This window comes from Sciurus carolinensis, chromosome 2 (genome assembly GCF_902686445.1).
Source record: "Sciurus carolinensis chromosome 2, mSciCar1.2, whole genome shotgun sequence".
Lineage (NCBI taxonomy): Eukaryota > Metazoa > Chordata > Mammalia > Rodentia > Sciuridae > Sciurus > Sciurus carolinensis.
Window position 1 is genome coordinate 10,011,776 of NC_062214.1, and position 22,110 is coordinate 10,033,885.

Sequence of the window (22,110 nt, forward strand, 5' to 3'; positions counted from 1 at the left end):
CAGACAGATTCTCAATCCAGTTCTATAAGACCTTCAAAGAAGAACTCATTCCAATACTTCTCAAAGTATTCCAGGAAATAGAAAAGGAGGGTGCCCTACCGAACTCATTCTATGAAGCTAATATCACCCTCATACCCAAACCAGGAAAAGATACATCTAGGAAAGAAAATTTTAGACCAATATCCTTGATGAATATAGATGCAAAGATCCTTAACAAAATATTGACAAACCGTATCCACAAACATATTAAGAAAATTGTGCACCACAATCAAGTGGGGTTCATCCCTGGAATGCAAGGATGGTTCAACATTCATAAATCAATAAACGTAATCCATCATGTCAACAGACTTAAGGATAAGAATCATATAGTTATTTCAATTGACACAGAAAAAGTGTTCAACAAAATACAACACCCCTTCATGCTCAAAACACTAGAAAAAATAGGGATAGTAGGAACATACCTGAACATTGTAAAGGCTATTTATGCTAAGCCCATGGCCAACATCATTCTTAATGGAGAAAAACTGAAACCATTCCCTTTAAAAACGGGAACAAGACAGGGATGTCCTCTTTCACCACTTCTATTCAACATTGTCCTCGAAACTCTAGCCAGAGCAATTAGGCAGACTAAAGAAATTAAAGGGATATGAATAGGAAAAGAGAAACTTAAGCTGTCACTATTTGCGGATGACATGATTCTATATTTAGAGGATCCAAAAACCTCCTCCAGAAAACTTCTAGACCTCATCAATGAATTCAGCAAAATAGCAGGCTATAAAATCAACACGTGTAAATCTAAAGCATTTTATACGCAAGTGATGAAACAGCTGAAAGGGAAATGAGGAAAAAAACCCCATTTGCAATAGCCTCAAAAAAAATAAAAATACTTGGGAATCAATCTAACCAAAGAGGTAAAAGATCTCTACAATGAAAACTACAAAACATTGAAGAAAGAAATTAAGACCTTAGGAGATGGAAAGACCTCCCATGTTCTTGGATAGGCAGAATTAATATTGTCAAAATGGCCATACTTCCAAAAGTGCTATACAGATTTAATGCAATTCCAATTAAAATCCCAATGACGTACCTTACAGAAATAGAGCAAGCAGTCATGAAATTCATCTGGAAGAATAAGAAACCCAGAATAGCTAAAGCAATCCTTAGCAGGAAGAATGAAACAGGGGGTATCGCAATACCAGAACTTCAACTATACTACAAAGCAATAGTAACAAAAATGGCATGGTATTGGCACCAAAATAGACAGGTAGATCAATGGTACAGAATAGAGGACACGGACACAAACCCAAATAAATACAATTTTCTAATACTAGACAAAGGTGCCAAAAATATGCAATGGAGAAAAGATAGCCTCTTTAACAAATGGTGCTGGGAAAACTGGAAATCCAGTTTAGAATGAAACTAAACTCTTATCTCTCACCCTGCACAAAAATCAACTCATAATGGATCAAGGACCTTGAAATCAGACCAGAGACCCTGCATCTAATAGAAGAAAAAGTAGGTCCAAATCTTCACCTTGTTGGCTTAGGATCAGACTTCCTTAACAGGACTCCCATAGCACAAGAAATAAAAGCAAGAGTCAATAACTGGGATGGATTCAAACTAAAGAGCTTTCTCTCAGCAAAGGAAACTATCAGCAATGCGAAGAGAGAGCCTACAGAGTGGGAGAAAATCTTTGCCACTCATACTTCAGATAGAGCACTAATTTCCAGAATATATAAAGAACTCAAAAATCTCTTCACGAAGAATACAAATAACCCAATCAACAAATGGGCTAAGGATATGAACAGACACTTCACAGAAGAAGACCTACAAGCAATCAACAAACATATGAAAAAATGTTCACCATCTTTAGCAATAAGAGAAATGCAAATCAAAACTACACTAAGATTCCATCTCACCTCAATTAGAATGGTGATTATCAAGAACACAAGCAACAATAGGTGTTGGAGAGGATGTGGGGAAAAAGGTACACTCATACATTGCTGGTGGGGCTGCAAATTAGTGCAGCCACTCTGGAAAGCAGTGTGGAGATTCCTTAGAAAACTTGGAATGGACCCACCATTTGACCCAGCTATCCCACTCCTCAGCCTATACCCAAAGGACTTAAAATCAGCATACTACAGAGATACAGCCACATCAATGTTCATAGCTGCTCAATTCACAATAGCCAGACTGTGGAACCAACCTAGATGCCCTTCAATTGATGAATGGATAAAGAAACTGTGGTATATATATACAATGGAATATTACTCAGCTATAAAGAATAATAAAATTATGGCATTTGCAGGCAAATGGATGAAATTGGAGAATATCATGCTAAGTGAGATAAGCCATCCTCAAAAATCCCAAAAGGCGAATGATCTCACTGATAAGCGGATGATGACACGTAATGGGGGGTGAGAGGGGGGCAAGAATGGAGGAAGGAGGGACTGTATAGAGGGAAAAGAGGGGTGGGAGGGATCGGGAGGAAGGAAAAAATAACGGAATGAATCAAACATCATTACCCTATGTAAATGTATGATTACGCAAATGGTATGCTGTTACTCCATGTACAAACAGAAACAATATTGTATCCCATTTGTTTACAATAAAAATAAATTAAAAAAAAAAAGAAACCAAAGGGGGGGGGAGGGAAATCACTAGGTTATTTCAAATGCAGACATGGGACAGCAGAGGAGATGAGTGCACTTACTGACTGATCAATGGAGATTATTTACTCTGTGAAAGAGAAAAATCACTGGAGTAAAATAAAGTTTCCGTAATTTGTGCAAAAAAAAAAAAAAAAAAAAAAATTCAACAAGGATCCAGAGGTGACAGACCCCACACACAGAGGAGGATCAGCAAGTTCTCCTGCCTTTTGAGACTCCGTGGCCTCCCAGGAGTCAAGGAGGCCCAACCATCACCCCCTTGGTGGCCAGATTTCCCGGGGCCCTCCTGGTCATGCTTAGCCCACTGGCCAAGCTGGGAAAAGCCCACTCTGACTTGCTCTTTCTCTGGCCAGCTCCCCTGGGGAGACCCAGTCTCCCCCGCCGAGATGTCAGCACAGGTGAGTCCTCAGAGACGCTGGCTGCAGGACGAGAGGACCAGGCAGGACCGCACAGCTGCTAAAAGCAGGTAGACAGGCAGAGTCTCGACTCCGCTGTATTAACTGGGAGACTTTGAACAAGTCACTTCGGTGCACTTTGGGCTTCCTGTCTACACAACAAGGTTACAACTAACACCTAGATCTCGGACTCCCTGAAAAGACCAAGTGAGGCAAGGTCCAGTGCCTGGGCACACTTGCCTGGTCCTCCTAGAACTAGTCCTGCTGACCATTTTCGTCCCGCCCTCTCTCGGTGAGTGTTTGTAAGGAGAGCAGCCAGCGAGGGACCTGGTCCTGTGTGCTTGGTCAATGGCAGCAGTGCTGGATGACCAGGGCGCTCCTACTGAAATATCACCCGGGGCATCAGAGCGAGTGAGCACAGAACACAGACAGCTACCAAAATGCCAGAAACACAGTCCCTACAGGAGCCCCGGGTATCCGGGTCCCACTGTCTCAGACACGAATCAGAAGAGACCCGAGGACTCTAACTGCCCAGCGGCACAAAGCACCGACCCACCCGGCAGCAGCCCCAGCCCTTCAGAGGCCACCAAGTGAGCTGGCAGTGGAACCAAGAGGATCCTGGGCTCCAGGCTCCTCTGCAGTTGTCACCAGAAGGCCACCCCTGTCTTCCTGAAGGGAATCCATAATCAAACTAGGCTGGGGAATTAGGCAGTCACAGGCAGGAAGCTCTGAAGAGAGAAATGAGATTATTCAGCTACACTGACCACCAGCAAGGGAACCTGCCGTCTCCTCAGCCGCTAACGGGCCATGTGTTTTGTCCAACTGGACACCCAGCGGGATCCGATCGGGACCACAGAACCTCTAATTTTATCTTTTTATACGCACGACAGTATGCAGATGGGAGTGGAGGTCCCTCGGGTGGCACGTGGCACCAGGAGGATGGATGGGGGCTGGTGGCTGGGTCTCTTCCTTCTGGACCAGGGCACAGGCAGATCTCATGCCCTTCCTCCCTCGTTGCTGGAGTTCTCATTTCATCGGTATCCGCTGAGCACGCCACCCCAACACACAAGCTCACGCACCTGCTGGGCAAGAGAAACCCGGAACAGCGAGGAAGGTGCCAGCCCCGGGGACTCTCTCCACGGCCGCCCTCATCTGTCAAGGTCAGGTGGGGCACGTGACCGTGTGGCTTTAAGCCTCTGTCCTCCCTGACCATCTTAAAAGGCTCCTTTTTCAGTCTGGGAGGACCATGCTATTGTGGGCACCTGCCTCTGGCCTCAGTGGGGTCCGGGGCTCATCCATCCCCCAGAGCCTTCTCTGGGAAGTCCTTCTGGACTCTCCTGATCTCACCTTCCCTTCAAAATGCTTTTAAAGAATGTCAGGAATTTAGGAACTTGTTAGGGTGGTTCAGGGCAACTGGACGGGGGCGGGGCATCAAGCAGCCAGCTCGTGGCCAGAGAAACAGTGTAGCCCGCACATACCCAAGGGAGAACGATCGGGCGCTGACAAAGACCCCAGCCATCCCAGGAGGACTCGGAGTCCTCCAGCTTCCCCTCCCCCACCCCGGGTTAGAAAACCCAGCCCCATGGGGGCCACTGCCTTCTCCCACCCAGCACCCTGGGGGACCTGCGGACTTGGCCGAGAGCCGTTCTGCAATAGTTTCTTTCTGACTCACACCTGGCCTGTCTGTTCTCCGGTTACCATCGTCTGATCGGCATGCCCCAGTCTGATCTTACATTTGGTGCCGACATCCAGGAGGGTCCTCGAACCTCCTGCTTTGGGGTCGAGGTCCACCCTCCCCCTCTGGTTCTCCTCATCCGGGCCGAGAGAAGTGGGGTTAGTCCCCTGCATCTCCCTCGGCCTTCCAGTTGCACTCTCCGTTTCGGAGGTCTGTCCGTAGGTCACGCACGCGCCACAGACCCCGCCCGTTCCGTTTGGGCCCTGCTAGGCTGTGGAGACGTCCCAGCCTCTGGCTAGCCCCCCCTTTTCCTGTCCTGGGCCCCCCTAGGCTGTGGAGACGTCCCAGCCTCTGGCTAGCCCCCCTTTTTCCTGTCCTGGGCCCCCGTAGGCTGTGGAGACGTCACAGCCTCCGGTTCGCCCACTTTCTGTTCCTTGGTTGATCATGACCAGAACTGGGGACGCCTCTTTCTGCTTCTGTTCACCCCAGGTAATACTGAAAGGCCATGGGAAACGCAGGGTCCTCCCTGTACCCCAAGACCCCTTTGGGCTGTCCTACTTAATTCCACTAAATTAGGACTCACCCAAGACTTAGGCCGTAAGCGGCTGGTCTTTTACCTACTGTGGCCTGGCCGCCGTACGTGGGAGACAACGGCTCGACGTGGCCTCCAGAGGGAACCTCTGATTTTCAAACCCTCCCTGATTTGGACAATTACTGTCACTGGACGGGGACGTGGTCGCAGGTGCTTACGTCCAGGCCTTTTGGGGCCTGCTCTCTTGCCCCTCCCTTTGTTCTACCTGTTCCATTGCCCAAGCTGTTCTCGCCAGAGACGGTCTCCTCCCCTCCCCCACTGCCCTTCTGCATCCTCCTCCTCGTTCACAGATCCACCAGGACGACTCTCAGCTCAGCTCCACCCGGCCTCCGGCCTCTGCTCCTTACTCAGGCTGAACCTCCTCCTCTCCTCCCTCTTCTCCTCTTACAGCTACAGCTCCTCCCCTCTTCCCGGCAGCTCCTCCTCCACCACCCTGCTGCTCCTGCTTCGCTCCACCACCCCTTCTCCCTGGAGGATCCCTCCTCCTCCCATGGCTCTCCCCTCCCGTTAGTGCGCACCCCCTCTCTCAACGGCCCTCCCTGACCCAACTCGGAACTCCTTCGTCCTCTCCGGGAAGTAGCAGGTGCGGAGGGCATTGTGCGAGTTCACGTCCAGTTCTCACTGCAGGACCTTTCCCAGGTCGAAAAGCGCCGAGGGTCTTTCTCTGCTGACTCCTCTGCTCACATGAAGGAATTTAGAGACCTTTCTTATGGTCTCACCTGGCATGACGTTTATGCCGTTCTTTCCTCCACTCTCACCCCAGACGAACGGGCCTGCATCCAGCAGGCCGCACAAGATCATGCCGACCAAGTCCACCTAAGGGACACAGCCCTACCCACAGGGGCAGCAGCAGTCCCAATAGCCGAACCAGGTTGGGAATACCAAGAACACCAGCAGGGCCACTGCCATTGTGCCCGTGTGATCCAGTACCTCATAGCGGCGTGCAGGCCGCGTCCAACAAAGTGGTGGACTTCGATAAGTTGAGGGAAATTACCCAGGATCCAGATGAAAATCCGGCCTCATTCCTTAGTTGTCTCACAGAGGCCCTTACAAGTATACCACACTGGACCCTGAGCCTCCCTCTGGGGCAACAGTGCTAGCACCCCACTTTATTTCCCTGTCAGCTCCTGACATCAGAAAAAAACTCAAACGAGCTGAGGAGGGTCCTCAGAGCCCTATCTGAGACCTGGTAAAAATGGCCTTTAAGGTCTATGGTGCCCGAGAGGAATCGGCTGAATCGGCCAGGGAGGCTCACGTGCAGACAAAGGTGACACTCCAATCCCAAGCCTCGGTAGCTGCCCTGCGGCCTGCGGCTCCAGCGAGAATTTCAAAGGGGGACCAGCAATCCCCTCCGCCAGGGCCTGGCTTCAAGTGCGGTTGTGAAGGGCACTGGGCCCATCGGTGCCCAAACCCACGGCCCCCTCCAGGCTGTGTCTCATCTGCAAACAAGCAGGACACTGGAAGAGCGACTGTCCCATGGCCGGCCCCTCCCCAGCCCCTCTACGCGGGGGGTGACCAGTCAGGTGTTCCCTGCCCTTGAGCTGCTGGGATTCGTAGAAGACCAGAGGAACCCAGACTCCAGGACCCCACCACCCTCGCCGAGCCCAGGGTAAAGGCAGCGGGTTAGTCCATGACTTTCCTTGTGGACACGGGGGCCACCTATCCTGTTTTGCCTGCCCACTTGGGACCTTTGTTTCCTTCCCAGGTCTCCATTAGTGGTATTGGTTGGACACCCTCCTTCCCAAAAAGGACAGCAAAATTAGCCTGTGCCCTAGAGGACAGCCTTTCACACACTCCTTCCTGGTCATCCCCTCCTGCCCAGTTCCCTGGACATTCTCCAACTCCTAGGGGCTCCCTACAGCTTCTCCCCAGGGAGCCTGCTGCACACCTCCTCCTACCTGATCCTCACACCCTCTAGCACCTACACCACCTCCTCTACTGCTGCCCCCAGACCTAGTCGACCCCCAAGTCTGGGACACTCCAAGCAGGTCATAGCTTCCCACCACAAGCCTGTCCTTGTCCCACTGAAACCTCAGACTAAATTTCCTTCTCGTCCTCAGTTTCCTATCTCCCATGCTCACAGAGAAGGACTCAAACCCATCACAGAGTGGTTGCTTAACCAGGGTCTCCCCATTCCTACTGAGTTCCCCTGCAGCACCCACGTCTCCAGTCCGCAAGCCCTCAGGGGACTACGCTTGGTCCAGGACCTCCGCCTAATTAACGTGCGGTCATTCCCGCCCAGTGGTTCCTAGCCCTCACCCTCGCCCTTCTCACATCCCCCTTCCACCTCTCTCTTCACAGTCCTGGACCTGAAGGGCGCTGTCTTCACAAATCCTCTCCACCCTGACCCTATTACCTCTGCCTTCACATGGGAGGATCCTACCTCCTTTAGGTCTCGACAGTTGACATGGACAGTCCTACCCCAAGGCCTCCGGGACAGCCCTCGTGTCTTTGGACAAGCCCTGGCCCAGGACTTGGCCCCTCGTGCCTTGGGAGATGGCGCTCTTCTGCAGGAGGAGGAGGACCTTCTCTTGAGCAGTTCCTCCCTCCGGCCTTCCCAGGCTCACACCGCCCAGCTCCTTAACTCCCCAGGGTCCCGGGGCTATCGCATCTCCCCAACCAAAGCCCAACTGTCCAGCTCTTCAGTCACACACTTGGGCAGACACCTCACTCCTACCACCAAGAGCCTCCCTGCAGAGACTCCAAGCCCTCCGGGACCTCAGCCGCCCGAAACAGCGGATTATGTTCTCTGCTGCTGGGTTTGGCAGGCTTCTTCAGGCACTGGGTCCCCAGCTTTGCTCTTCTTGCCAAACCCTAGAACCAGGCAGCAAAGGAGACCCCTCACGGCCCCCTCACCGCCCCCAGTTTAGTGGCCAACTCTTCTTCCAAGCTTAGTGGTGTTCTCGTATCTTCTCCCCCTCCCTCTCCCTCTCTCCCTACCCCTAACTGTCCTGTCCATCTCTTTATGGATGAAAGACAGGGTTGCCCCTTGCCTCCTCGCTCGACCAACGGGGCCTCCTGAGACGGGTGGCGTACCTCTCCAAGCAGCTTGATTCTACGGCTCCTGGGAGGCGGCCATGTCTGGCGGCAAGGCCTGAAACTTACCTCACTACAGCCAATGACGTGTCCTCCACCCACCGGCTCCAGGACCCCCCAGGCCATAAATCCCTTCCCTCCTAAGCCCATCACGGATTCAAGAATTACACCTCCTTTTTATAGAAAACCCCTCTCACTCTCTGCTCTTCTTCTCTTAATCCTGCTACTCCTCTCCCGCTGTCCGCACCCCCTTCAGCCACCAGCCATGCTGTCCACAGGTGCTGGAGACCCTGCGTTCACCCCGAGGACCTTGCTGATCACCCGCTCCCCACACCCGACCTAACCATTTTTGTAGATGGCAGTTCTCGCTGGATCCTGACGGTCGCTGTAAAGCCGCTTACGCGGTAGTCACCACCACCTTAGCTCTGGAAGCCGGCTGCCTCCCAAGGCCCTTCCTCCCAGAAGTCCGAGCTTTTCGCTCTCATTAGGGCCTCACCCTATCCAGAGGCAAACAAGTTCATATTTACACAGATTCCAAGTTCGCCTTCGTGATTATTCACTCATACTCGGCAATTTGGAAGGAACATGGGTCCTAACCGCAAAGGGGTCACCTCCCTAATTTCCCAACTCTTGGGGGCGCTCCAGCTGCCCTCCCAAGTCGCCATCACCCATTGCCAGGACATCAAAATTCCTCAGTCCCTGTAGCTGGGGTAACAGCAAGGCAGGTTCTATAGCGCGGGGCTCATCAACGGAGTCCTGGACAGCGCCTGTCCTGTTCCTGTCCACTTCAGTCAGCCCTAATATTCCCCACAGGAGCAGGAGGACCTTCTAACTTAGGGTGGCCATTTGTGGGGAGGAGGATGGGTTTTCCTGGGGGCCCAGGTTGCCCTTCCTGAGCAGCAAGCTTACCACCTAGGGATAGGCATTCACAGCTCCCTTCCTATGCGGCCCAAGCCTCTTCTTCACTCTCTCCAGCTCCTCTTTTATCTCCCAGGGATGAGAACTGTTCTCCAGCAGGTCCACTCAGCCTGCCCCGTCTGCTCTGTCTGCTCCACAGTATCCCCACAAGGAAGCATCCAACCCAGACTCCCAACACACCAGATGAGGGGCCACCAACCAGGCGAAGACTGGCAGGTCGACTTCACCCACATGTCCCGACACAAAAACTCCATTATTTACTTACTTTGGTTGATACTTTTTCAGGCTGGATGGAAGCCCTCCCACCTCCAGGGAAACTCAGACACCATTGCCTCCATCCTCATCGAGCAGCTCATTCCCAGATTCAGACCCCCGCGTCCATCCAATCTGACATTGGTCCAGCCTTTACCTCCATGGTTGCCAGCTGGTCTCTGAAGGCCTCAACATCACCTGGAAGCTTCACATCCCAGGCCGACCCCAGTCCTCAGGTAAGGTGGAAAGGGCTAACGGCATCCTCCAGGATCATCTCACTGCACTTGCTATTGAACTTGAGCTCTCCTGGCCCAACCTCCTTCCTCACCCAAATCCAGGCCCCAGCCCTTTTGAGTTACTCTGTGGATGCCTTTTCCTAGTTACTCCCCTGGCGGCTTCTCTGTCTTATCTCACGCTCTTGCACAAGCTCCTGAGGCAACACGCAGACCGCAGACCGCTGCCCTCTTGCGCCTCCTCAGCCTCAACTCCTGCCAAACCACAAACCCAATCAGCTGCTACCCCCTTAAACCAGGTGATGCGGTTTTGCTTCGGAATTACACCCTCAGTTGCTGCAGCCTCGCTGGACTGGACCTCATACGGTGATACTTACCATTCCCACAGCAGCCAAGCTTTTGGGCCACGCCCCGTGGTACCATGTCCGCACCTTAAAAAGCACCCTTCCCCAGAAGCCCAGCCCTGGGCTTCCACCGTGCTGGGGCCCACCAAGCAAACTCTCCCGCCAACCCCCTACTTCTACTGCTACTTGCTGACCTCTCTCAGGTTTCTAGGGCAACCTACAGGTGGCATTTCTACATCCAGGCAGCATAGCCACCCACGCCCAGTGTGAGGGTCAAGGTGATTGCCCTCCTACTGGCTGCCATCGGACAGTCACCCTTCACACCACTGGATTCAGGCAAGCCCCAACTTCCTCCACGAGTGCAGCTATGCTGTGCTTCCTGTCCGACCAGACTGAGGGCTTTTGCGAACAACGGCCCAACACCTATGGCGGAAGCCCCTGTGGTTCCTGTGAGAAACGCATCCTGGATCAGCCTCGCGGTGAGGACTGGCACACACCAAGTTGATGACCAAGGACCCTGGGATCCAAAATGGGCTTCTGGTGTCGATGGTAAACTTTCATCTTGGCCAGGCTCCCCTCAGCTCCAGTCGGAATCCGGAGCACTTGTGTACAGGTGCTTCCTCAGAGTCACATAACCACGCGGGGACGGGCGCAGGAGTCGGCACCAGCCGGACGTGGCTGCCATCCGAAGCCGAGCCCTCAGCTTCTCACCCCGTCCCGAGTCAACAGGGCTCACACTGCTTTCTCCGCGCAGGTTTGGACCAAACCCCCTAACAGCCGTTCCTGGTAATGCCCCCTCGAGACTTCTTCCACACCTCACAAGACCCCGTTTCCACTTTTGGAGGGGTCCCCTTCTTCACGAACCTTCGGAGAACTTTGCTGACTTACCCTTCCTCTACTTCCTCACCTTGCAACCAGACCATTCGGGTCTCTTCCTCCATGTTTGCTCCCCCGGGATTCTTCTGGTGCAATGGCCCTGATGAAAAATTCAGGTTCCAGTACGCCCTGCAGCTCCTGCGTCCCCTCTGCCTTGCTTCCTCGGCTGACTCTGCACAGTGCGGCGGAACCGGCCCGGCTCGCTCGAACCTCCCTTCCTAGGATGAAACGGGCTATTTTCCTACCAGTGGTGGTCAGACTCTCCCCAGCCTCCTCACTCACGGCTTCCGGGTTGGGGCAGGGGGACTTGGTTATGGGGTCACTGCCCCCCAGAAGCTAGAACAGCAACTCCAAGAGGCAGTAGAGGCACCCGCTGCCCCCTGGCCTCGCGTTACAAAGACAAATAGCTTCCGTTGCCCAGGTTGCCCTACAGAACCGTGGGGCACTAGGTCTCCTGACGGCAGACAAGGGGGGACACGCCTCTTCTAAGAGAAGAATGTGTTACTACGTCCGTGAAAGCCGTCTGGGGGAGAGGAACGTTGAAACCCTCGGACGGCTGGGTGGGAGACCTCAACAGCACCCACTGGGTGGTCCCTGGCCAGGACGGGCTGAGCTCCACACTTGCCACCTGGCAGCCCCAGCCTCTCTCCTACATCAGTGGTGGGACTCCTAGTAATGATCACTCTGTGTCCTCGGGTTTGCCCGTGACCAAATCAGCCAAGTCGCCCGACTCACGGCCAACCAGTGCTCCTGCACTCCTACAGCCGCCTCCCCACCAGCCCTACTTCCAAGCCCTTTCCCCACGACGCCCCCTAATGAGCAGGAAGTAGCCAGATGGACTTCAGTCTCCTATGTCATCAAAAAGGCCGGAATGTTAGGGCGGTTCAGGGCGACTGGAAGGGGGCAGGGTATCGAGCAGCCTGCACGTGGCCAGAGAAACACTGTAGCCTGCGCCTGCCCCAAGGAGCAACCGACCAGGCGCTGACCAAGGACCCCAGCCATCCCAGGAGGACACAGAGTCCTCCAGCTTGCCCTCCCCGACCCCGGTTAGAAAACTCAGCCCCATGGGGGCCGCCCGGGCGACTTCTCCCGCCCAGCACCCTGGTGGACTGTGAACTTGGCCGAGAGCCGTTCTGCAGTACAGTTTCTTTCTGACTCACACCTGGCCTGTCTGTTCCCCGGTTACCATGGTCTGAGCAGCGTGGCCCAGTCTGAGCTTACAGAAATCACGCTGCAGCTCCAACGCTCTGCGCTGCAATGGATAAGCCACGTCCCTACCCCGCAGGCGCTCCCTGGGTCCAGGCGCACACGGTTCATTCCCGTTCCTACTGTCTTGTGGTGTCTGCCGGGCAGAGGCCCTGAGCGTGGGCAGGACGGCCAGACGGGACCTGCCCTGCCCCCCCTCTGTGACCTCAGCCCTCTGCCCCTCTTCCTCTCCTGAGAAGCAGGGATGGTAGCACCTCCGCAGCCCCCGTGGTGCACAGCCTGCAGGTGACACGGCCGTGCATTCATGCAGGTCATGTGCTTCAAGTACTGCTGGCCTGTGGGCCTGTGCTCTGCATCTCCCTGTCCTCATAGCAGGTACTGGGTAAATTATTAATATTTCTATTTAAATTTCAATTTAATATTGGACACCTCTCTTCAATTATCTTGCCAGCTCCATTTGGGCCGTGATGGTTCTGTTCCCCATGATGCCGGCAGAAAACAGAGCCATCAGGAACGCCAAAGTGGTCAGTGCTGGGCGAGCCTGCTGCAGTTTCAAGATAAGAGCTGCAAATGTCTTCCTAACCGGGCAGCCAGGCCGGGGTGACGAGAGCTGGTTTATTATGTGGGGACTAATGTCACGGAGCCCTCGAAGTGGCCCTAGGAGCTTGCGCCTGGCCCCCGAGTCCCAGACCTCAGGCCAGCCCCTCCCTCCCTCTCCCACAGCCCTTCCTGCGGGGGCTGCTCAGGGCCCTGTCCCTAACTCCTTAAGTGGTTGGGACCCCAGACCCTGGGGCCAGGCAGCCCAGTGAGAGTCCAGCTCTGTGACCACTCAGCCGTCTGCGGTGGATAGAGGCGGCCACTGGGAACTGGCCGAGACCGAGGCTCTGGGCATGGCCAGTCAAGTGGGCTCGCAGCCCACTCTGATCGGACTAAAGTGGGCACCTGACTCAAAGCCAGAAATCCGAAGGCTGGCCAGGAGTCAATCCAATTGGAACTGTTACTTAAATCTGGGAAAGAGGAGATAGGTGCTGTCGGTCAGACCCAGATGGCCTTAGTTCTGAAGGACTAGACTCGGCCCTGGGCATTCTCCCAGTCTGGGAACCAGTCAGACAGAAGGGCGGGTAGGACAGAAAGGTCATGACCACGTGACACCCAGAGAGACAGAGAGGAGAGCACAAGTTCTGGTGACCTCCAACCCTGGGGTGGAGAACCTGCTCCCTAGGACTGACCCTCTGTCCCAATCCACCAGGCAATCCCCATCAGGCCCTTTAAATCAACTTCCAGGCATGAGAAGGCAAGAATTTAACAGATCCCTTAAATGGAAGACTATACGACAGGCAAAAAGATAAGGAAAACCAACGTGTATTGACACAAAAAGATGTCGAAGGCCTTCAAAGCAAAAGGCAGGTTACTCATCTACATCCATCATAGGATCCCTCTTTGTCTTTGAAAATATAAAGCAAGAACCATGTGTGACAGCATGAAGAAATCTTAAAACCTAACGGGATCGAAAGAAGGATGAACAATGAGCCCACAGCAAAGCCGCACCCAGGAATCAAAAGCACATTCGCCAGGACTGCGCCCGCCGCGCTCGCCGCCCAGGGACAGAGAGCCCCCCGCAGGGACCCGGGGAGGCTCGGATCTAGGCGGGATCAGGAGGGAAGGAGGAAACACAAGTCTAAAGAGTACAACCCCAGGGACTTTGCACAGCACATGACGACGGCTCTTGCTATCATTGATGGTGGCCCCAAAGGGACAGCTGAGCCTCCCCCCGGTGTTACCTCACGGCATGGGTGGTGGGAAGAGATCCTGATTACTGGTGGTTACACACCCCCCATCTTCCACGCTGACCCTGTCCTAATGGCTCTGTCCCTCATCATAAGGGGCAGGGAACTGCAGTCACCAGGAACTGAACAGTGACAGTCCTGGAGAGCTTGGGTGCTGCCGTCCTTCGACCGTAGGGGACCAAGCTCTGCCAGCAGCCGTATGCCCGTGGAAGAGGAGTCCGGCTGCAGAGGGCACACCGCCTGTGCCACCCGACCAGGCTTCGTGACAGGCTGCCAGGGACTCGCTCGAGCCATGCGTGGGGTCCTGCCCCTGTGAGGCCTGTGGGGAACGACGTCCCTCTGACAGGAGGTGTGGGGATCTGTGGAGCAGCCTGTGACCAGAACAGCAGGCCCGAGGCGGGACTGTGCCCAACGTCTGTCCCTGAGGCAGGAGAGGAGATGAAACGTGCCGGGCGCTGTCTGCCTTCACAACGCTTTCACAATCGGCTCCAGCAACCTGGGGACGCTGGCGCCTGGGAACTCCTGCCCGCTCCAGGGATGATTGTCCATCTCTTTAGTCCTCTGGGACACACCTCTCTGGACCTGTCCCCAGGTCTGCGGGGCTTTTTGGAACATGTGACCAAAGCTGTGTTCAGAATTCCACTAAGGGTGCCAGGTGCAGGGCCCCGGAGGATGCTCCAGCCTGGCCCATCGAGTCTTCAACTGCCCGCACGCTGCAGGCCGCACGCTGCCCGCCGAGGGTCCCGAGGACTGTCCTCCCCGCTCTGGTTGGGGGTCTGCTGATCAACGTTCCTTATCCTGTCTCTGCAGTGCTTTTGCTCTGTGGCTCTTTTCTGGGCCCCGGAATGTTACTCAGACCAGGTGCCATTTACGGAGTAGCTACCACGTGCCCAGAGCTGTGTGGAGCCTCCCCTTGCTGACTCACGTGAACCTTGCAGCCGCGGCTCGGCAGGAAGGGGCCAGGCTGTCTTTGATTTATCTTAAAGAAACCGAGGCTCTTTGAGCTGGGAAGGTCTGTGATCACATGGCCAGGGCTTGAACCCCCATCCCGCACTCCACGTGGAAGTTTACAGAAGTTTGTCCTGTTTACAGAAGGCCGCCACGCCCCGGTTGGAAGCTTCAAGCTCCATTCCTGCCTGCGGGTGGCCAGCCCTGTCCCTCACGAGCCCTCCCCTACTAGTGAGCATCCTCTCAAGTCCCCTACCGGGCTGCCAGCAAGGACACTAAGACAGAGAGCTCCAGGGAGACCGTAGGGACTTGGTGACCAGTTGGTTGAGGTTTGCAGACTGCCTGTCCACTCCCCCGCCAACCACGTGGTGACGTGTGCTGCCCTCTGGCCAGGTCTGTGAGAGGTGACTGCGGCGGCACAGCCCGTAAGCACCCACGGTCGGATGCCGGGTTCTCGGGTCACAGAAGCACAAGGCAGGTGAGAGAGTCTGCGTGTGCTCGAGAAAAGACCGGGACTCATTATTCTGGCATTTCAGAGTCCCCGGGAGTTCTGTCTGCCACACCCGCTGCCCTGGCCCTGTCCTCACGTGCTCCTGCCTCTCCCTGCAATCCCCTCCAGCAGCTCCTGCCCTGGGGCAGCTGCAGGAGGCGGTGGGGGTGGTGTCCCCTACGGAGAAGTCCCCACTGTCATTTCTAGAATCATTCTCTTCTTGCAAAAGTGTCAAGTCTCTCCTGCTGCAGTGGAGTTGCAGCCCCCCCGAGTCTCTCCTGCTGCAGTGGAGTTACAGCCCCTCCAGGCCAGCTCATGGCTCGCCTGATTAGCATTTCCTAATTACCATAATGATGCACGTCTGGGAGTCTATAATTAATTATTTCAACATTAAAAGCTAGAAAGCAATACATGCTCATTAAATATTTTTAAATTAAACAAGTAGACAAATGCGAAGTGAACATTGCCCCCACCCAGAGGCAAGCCCCAGTGGCTGGCTGGTCGCCTACGTGGTCTTCTTTCTACGCATAGCCAGTGGGTGCAAGCAAGACGCCTCCTTCTGTAAGGATGGAATCGCTCCTCGCTGCACGGTATTCTGGAAGGAACGGTCTGCCTTTGCTAAGGGCGTCCCGTCCACATCCACGCTCCTAGCTGTGCTCTGAGCTTTGAAAAGCCCGGGCAGTGCTGTGTGGTATGGCTGCACCCGAGCTGATTCCAGCCGATCCTTCTTGTGGGCGACTTCCACCTGTGGCAACAGACACACAAGTACTTATACGTGTTGCCTTTTATGTTTCTCTAGGGTAAATTTCTTGAGGCAGAATTTCTGGGTAAAATGACGCACGTTTTCGGTTTTTGACACTGATAAATGGCCTCCGGGAAAACAGCACAGACACCCTTCCCCTCTTTCCTAGGAGGTCAGCTGCTGACTGAGCACCTGCCAGGTGCTGGAACACAGCGTGGACTGAGGGACACTCCTGCCCTCCTGGAGCTTCCAGTTTGGGGGAGCCGGGCGGCAGCCAGAAGCTGTGGGGCCACCTTGCTGGTGAGGAAGGCGGAGCACAGGGCGAGGGGACTGCACTAGGTGAAGTGGTCACAGGACACCAGGGAAGAACATTCCAGAACAGCACTCCCATCGCGACACACGCCTCCCTGAGGTGGCCCTCCTGCTGTCCTCTCTCCAGCAGTCTGGGGCTCGACTTGGAGAAGACCATCTTCCCCTGTGTGGCGACTCTTCGCTCTGTGTGAATGGCCTCCGATGGCCTGGCCCCTTGTTTGTGGCAGTGTTTGACCTTTCCGTGCGGATTTGTAAGAGAGATTTATATTTTAAGGGCACTAAGACTTTGTTAGTTAGGATACAAATATTTCCCAGATTTCCAGCTTTCTTCTAACTTGATTCGCATGGTTTTTTCCTAGAGAAGTGTAAAAAATTTTATGTAGGCAAATCTGTCAATCCTTTGTCGTTTTGCATCTTGTGTCTTTTTAAGTAGACTTTTCTGACCCAGGATTATAAGAATATTTCCCAAATGTTTTAGTTCTTTTATGTTTTCATATGTTGAAGACTGTTTTTTCTTTCTTTTTTTCTTTAGTAGTAGGTATACGGTGTGAGGTGGGAAATACCACTTTTTCCAGGTATCGAGAATACTGAGACCCCATGTATCCTAACCCCTTTAATCAAACAGTAAGTTGGTGGTTCAAACTGAGTTCTAGAGTTGGGCTCCCAGCTAGAAGCCAGGGCCACCCCTCCTGGCTTTGGGACCTCAGATATGTCACTTGATCTCTTGTCCCAGAATTCTCAGCTGCAAAATGCCAATAATACCTCTATCTACCTACTTCTTGGGGTCACACCTGCCTACGCTGGGCCTTCACAGGAACCGCAAGAGGCAGAAAGACCCAGGAGTTCCATGAGGCTTAGAGGGGGACAAGACAAGGGTCACATTCTGCCTCATTCAGAAGTTACTTCCATCAGAGAAAGAAGCAGTGGTGTTCCAAGGGACAGGAGCAACCCAGGACCCCTCTCTGTGCTTTCTGAGCTGACGTGGGACTCCAGTACCAGCCAACCATGCAGCCTGAGAGCGACACCCTGGAAGGAAGGGAAAGAGGGGCCCAGGGCCCCTTCCCCGCCGCCTGCTCTGCCCGCCCATAAGCCCGCGGCGGGCAGTGGGCAGGACCACACCCCAACAGGTGAGAAAGAGCAGCCGAGGTGGTCCTGGGCCAGTTTCCCCTCTCCTGGCAAGGACGAAATCTGTCTCCATGTACCGACCCCAAAACCCCACTGTGCGATCGCAGCAATTCCGCACAGGAGCCGAACACTCTCCCATTTGCATTCCAAATGGGCCTTGCACAATAAATAGGCCTTCGTGAACAGGAAAACGCATGCTAATTTAAATTTTTTAAATTTAATTTCTCTTTACTTAGAATGGCATTAAATAGCAAGCAGAAAGCACTAGGATAAGTTGAGAAGGAAAGACCACAGAAGAAAGAAAAAGGAAAAAGGAAAACGCTTCTTGTTCCAGAGCCTCTAAGGATGCGGTCTCACGATTTCCCTGGTTTGTTTTTGAGAAGAGCCTTACGTTTGCATTTGGTACCGGACCCACAAAGCGAGCAGCCAGCTTCGTGGTGCACACAGCAGGCACTCCCTAAATGTCTGCGCAGGCCAGCACGTGCTCGGCCGGGGAAGCCCTGAGTAGGGGCAGACTGGCCAGCTCTGTCCCTGCTGCCTCTGCTCTGATCCAGGGCTGCAGGCCTTCCCCCAACAAGCTCCTCTGCCAGCCCTGGCCCAGCTCCTTGAGAATCCCCAGAGCAGCTTGCAAGCCCCTGGATGAAGCCAGAGCTTGAGACGAGACTGGCTTCTCCACTCTGCTGGCAGGTGGTCTGTGTGAGTTTCAGGCCTCACCAGTTTCTTTCTGAACCTTGTCTTGCAAATTCAAAGAAGGAAGTCCCCAGACAAGAGCAGCAGGCCCGAGTGAAAGAATAGGATCGATGTAAGTGAGAAGAGAGGGCTCTGGCATTGCGGGAGGGGACCCGACGGCAGGCTAGGGGCTAGTCTAGGGGCTTAGGCGGCTTCCGAGGTGGGGCTTTGGTGGAAGCCGAGCTAATCGGGCATTGATGGGAAGCGCGTGAAGGCCGCTGGCTAAATTCCACGTTAAACAGGTATTTGGAAAGGTCCTAAACTCTTAGTCTGGCCCGTGACCTCTCACTGGCTGCGTCCTTCAGCCCTTGGGTGACCCTCCCTGTGTCCTCCACTTGGATCAGCTCTCACGTCCATCTTCCCCATGCCCAGGGGCAGAGGAGTTGGCTGGAATGTTTGGAACGTTCCTATGGTCAACCCCGGGGAGTGGTTTGGAAAAAGCCTTATACCCCGACTGCCCGACACTCTTGCTACCTGTTCTACCCTCTTCAGTCGCCCCTTCTGGAGAAGAGCCTCTGCAGGCCCTAGGACACCTCCAGGCAGAGGCTCCTCGAGACTGGCCGCCTCTGCGCTCCTGCCGGGTCACGTCCCTGGAAGCTCCTGTTCCCAGATGGGCCTCTGCAGATGGCTGCGCATCTGCTCTGCCGAGACCTAGTGCTCCCGTGCATTTCCCAAGAGTAGCGCCTAAAAGCCGCCCGGCAGCGTCTGCCAGTTCACCGAGGAGCCGGGAGGACGGAGGACAGCATGCTCCCGGCCCTCCTGCATCTGAAGCGACAGGCCTGTGCTCAGCAGGCCTCCTAGCCCGCACGCTGTTTGGGGCTTATCCTGCGAAGGGGCCGCAGTCTGGCTCACGTCGGCCTCTCCCCTGGGTGACGCTTCTCCTCCCAGCCAGAGGCAAGGCGCCCGCTCCGCCGCCCGCCGTCCTCCAGTCTCCTCCTGTCCTCTGCAGCTGAACCAGCCTCGCTAATGCCACCCTCCCAGAGGTGCTGCTAAGTAAGCCACCTTTCCAGTCGCTGACTGGAGACCAGGCGCCCTTGAATCCGCAGCGAGCCCTGGCGGTACCTGGTATGGCGCGTTGTCGCCCCGGCTCGCCTCCCGTACACCCAAACCATGACGGCACGCGGGCATACACCACGGGGAGAGCCGGTGCCCCTGCCCGCGCTGAGCCCCTCCACGCAGGCTCTTCACAGGCAGTGATCCCAGGCGGCCCTGGAGGGCGGGTGACCCTCCCTGTGTCACAGAACAGCAAGCGCGGAGGAGGGGAGACTGTCCGCGATCCGAGGGGCCGCAGACTCCAAGGCTGCGCTGCTCGCACCCTGCGCTGGCCCGCAGGTGGGGACAAAGGCCCACTGGGCGTCCCCTAGGGGTGATGCCGTCCCCTGTCACAGCACCCTCCAGTCCCACCGCCCTGCAAGCTCGTTCTGGTCTCACTCTGGACCCAGCGATGTTGCTAGGCCAGGTCTAAGAACACCCGTCCCTGGCGAGGTCTCCCTTCCATCCAGAATGATGACCTGAACCAGCGCCAGGTCCAGAACTGCCCCAGGCCCCCCGAGGGAGCCCTCCCACCCTGGCAGGCCCCGTAGGCCCAGGCCCTGGAGTGGTGGCCTCGGTGGTGGGCTCCGGGGACAGCGTCCTAAAGCTCACCTGCCCCGCCCAGCAGGTCCCTGTGCTGGCACCGGGCATTACCGAGTCCTCCACTCACAGTACCATGAAGACTTACTTCACTGTGCGCAGGATTCACCTGGGAGGTGGCCGAAGTGCAGGCCTGGTTCCTGCCGAGCTCCCGGGGCCGCCGCCGCGCCAGGTCCTGGAGGGGAACTGCCAGGGTCCACCCTCGGGAACCGGGCAACCACCTTAAACCCCGGCCCGGGGCCGCTGGAGCTGACCTGTGCCTGCTCGCAAAAGCCTGTGGCCTGTGTTTGGAACCTTGCGAACCCTTGGTGAACAGAACCACCGTTCGCCATTAAATCACATAAACCTAAAAGCAAATAGGTTAGATGTGAAGGGCCACAGATACCCAAACCCCCCGCCCCCTAACCGCCGGCACTCTCCTCTGCTCCCGAGGTCGCTCGCCCTGGCCTCCGAGCGTGGACAGCTGAAATGGCACCCAGCTCTGCACTTCTTCCCGTCCCCAGGTCCTCTGATGAGAGCTGGGGTGGAGGCACCTACACCGGGGGCTCTGCAGTGTCCTGTCAGGGTCTGCGTCCCCGAGGCTGGGTGACAGATGCTGAGAGGTGCTCCTGCCGCCCGCAGGCCCTGTGCACACAGAACCCCCGGTGCCACCGGACGTGCGACGGCAGTCCACCTGGGAGCGCTCGAGTCCAGCCCTCTGGACGGGGCTCGGGGACCTGGGAATTGCTTTAGAACAAATGACTCGGATGATGTCTAGTCCGCAGTGAAGATGGGACAGCTTTGGGACGTCAGCTGAAGACTTCTCTTCACAAAACTCACATCCGATTGAGACGCTGTCTTTGCTGGGCACCCTTTTCTTTGGGGTCCAAGAAATAATTTCTAACTTATTCTGAAAAGCCTCTGATCCGAGGTCCCACGAGCTACCGTTCCATCCTAATCTGGGCAGGGCACTTGCCTTCCCCCAACGCCCACAGCAGGTCACGTCAGGAAGCCCACGAGGCCTGGAGCCGAATTGCCCTGGATCCTGACCCCAGGTCCAAGAGCATCACCTTTGATTCTTCCCCAAAAAAGATGCTGAACGGCCCGGAATTTTCCATATCAAATGTCTCATCAGGCCTGTGTTCACGCTCTGGATTCTCAGATGGTTGGATAGGATGAAGAATCAAGAGACTACTCGACAAGACCATCAAGAAAGTGCCGCAGGATTCTGTACCGAGTCTTCGCTGAGCTTTGCCCTGGCCTCCCATCCCTGGGATCTTGGACCTGGACAGAGCTGCCCTGGAGGGGACAGTCCCAAGACCCCTGTGTTCACTCTAAATTTACACTTATGTCCCCGCGTGTCCCTCCAGCACCCACAAGCGGGTGTTACTGTCTCCGTGTGACGGGGAGGAGATGGCTGGCATCAGGAACTTGCCTAAGGGGACAGCGTTGTACCACATCTTAACCATAAATCACCACAAACTTAGGGGCTTGGCACCCCTTGTGTATTACCGCAGTTTCCAGGGGTCAGGCGTCCAGGAAGGGACTAGAGGGACCTCTGTAGGGACTTTACTAGGCTCAGATCAGAGATGGGCCAAAGCTGCGGTTTCCACCTGAGTTTCTTTCTGCCAAAGCCAGGAACCACTTGGATTATTATTTATTTAACTTCTCTTTAAATAAACTCATTTTTGTCCCAAGCACTAATATCCATGGGTTAGTAGTGAAGGTCTCCTTTGTTCTTAATCTCATGTTAAAATAAATATCACCACCGCTAAGAGTTTGATGCGTGCCCTTTACAATCGCCTTGGGCTTCCTGTGCGGCTCCTGGACTTCAGGACACGGCCGCCTGCAGGCGAGACCCTGGCGCCTGCCCAGCAGTCCCAGAGAAGCCCGGGGGCGGGTCTGGAGACCTCCCTGGAGTCGGCACGCACGCCAGCTCCGGAAGTGACTTTCCACACACGTCCTGAAGCGCACGCTCCTGCCTGGGAGGCCTCGGAAAGACTCTTCCCAAGTGCCGTGTCACTAATACTCACCAAGCGTGAGGCGGGCACCATCATGGCCCCTGCAGCAGGGAGGAGATCGAGACCCATGAGGCCACAGGGGAGACCAACATGCAAACGCACAGCCTCTGCTTCCGCTTGGCAACATTCGCTGTAGCCTTTTCCCTCTT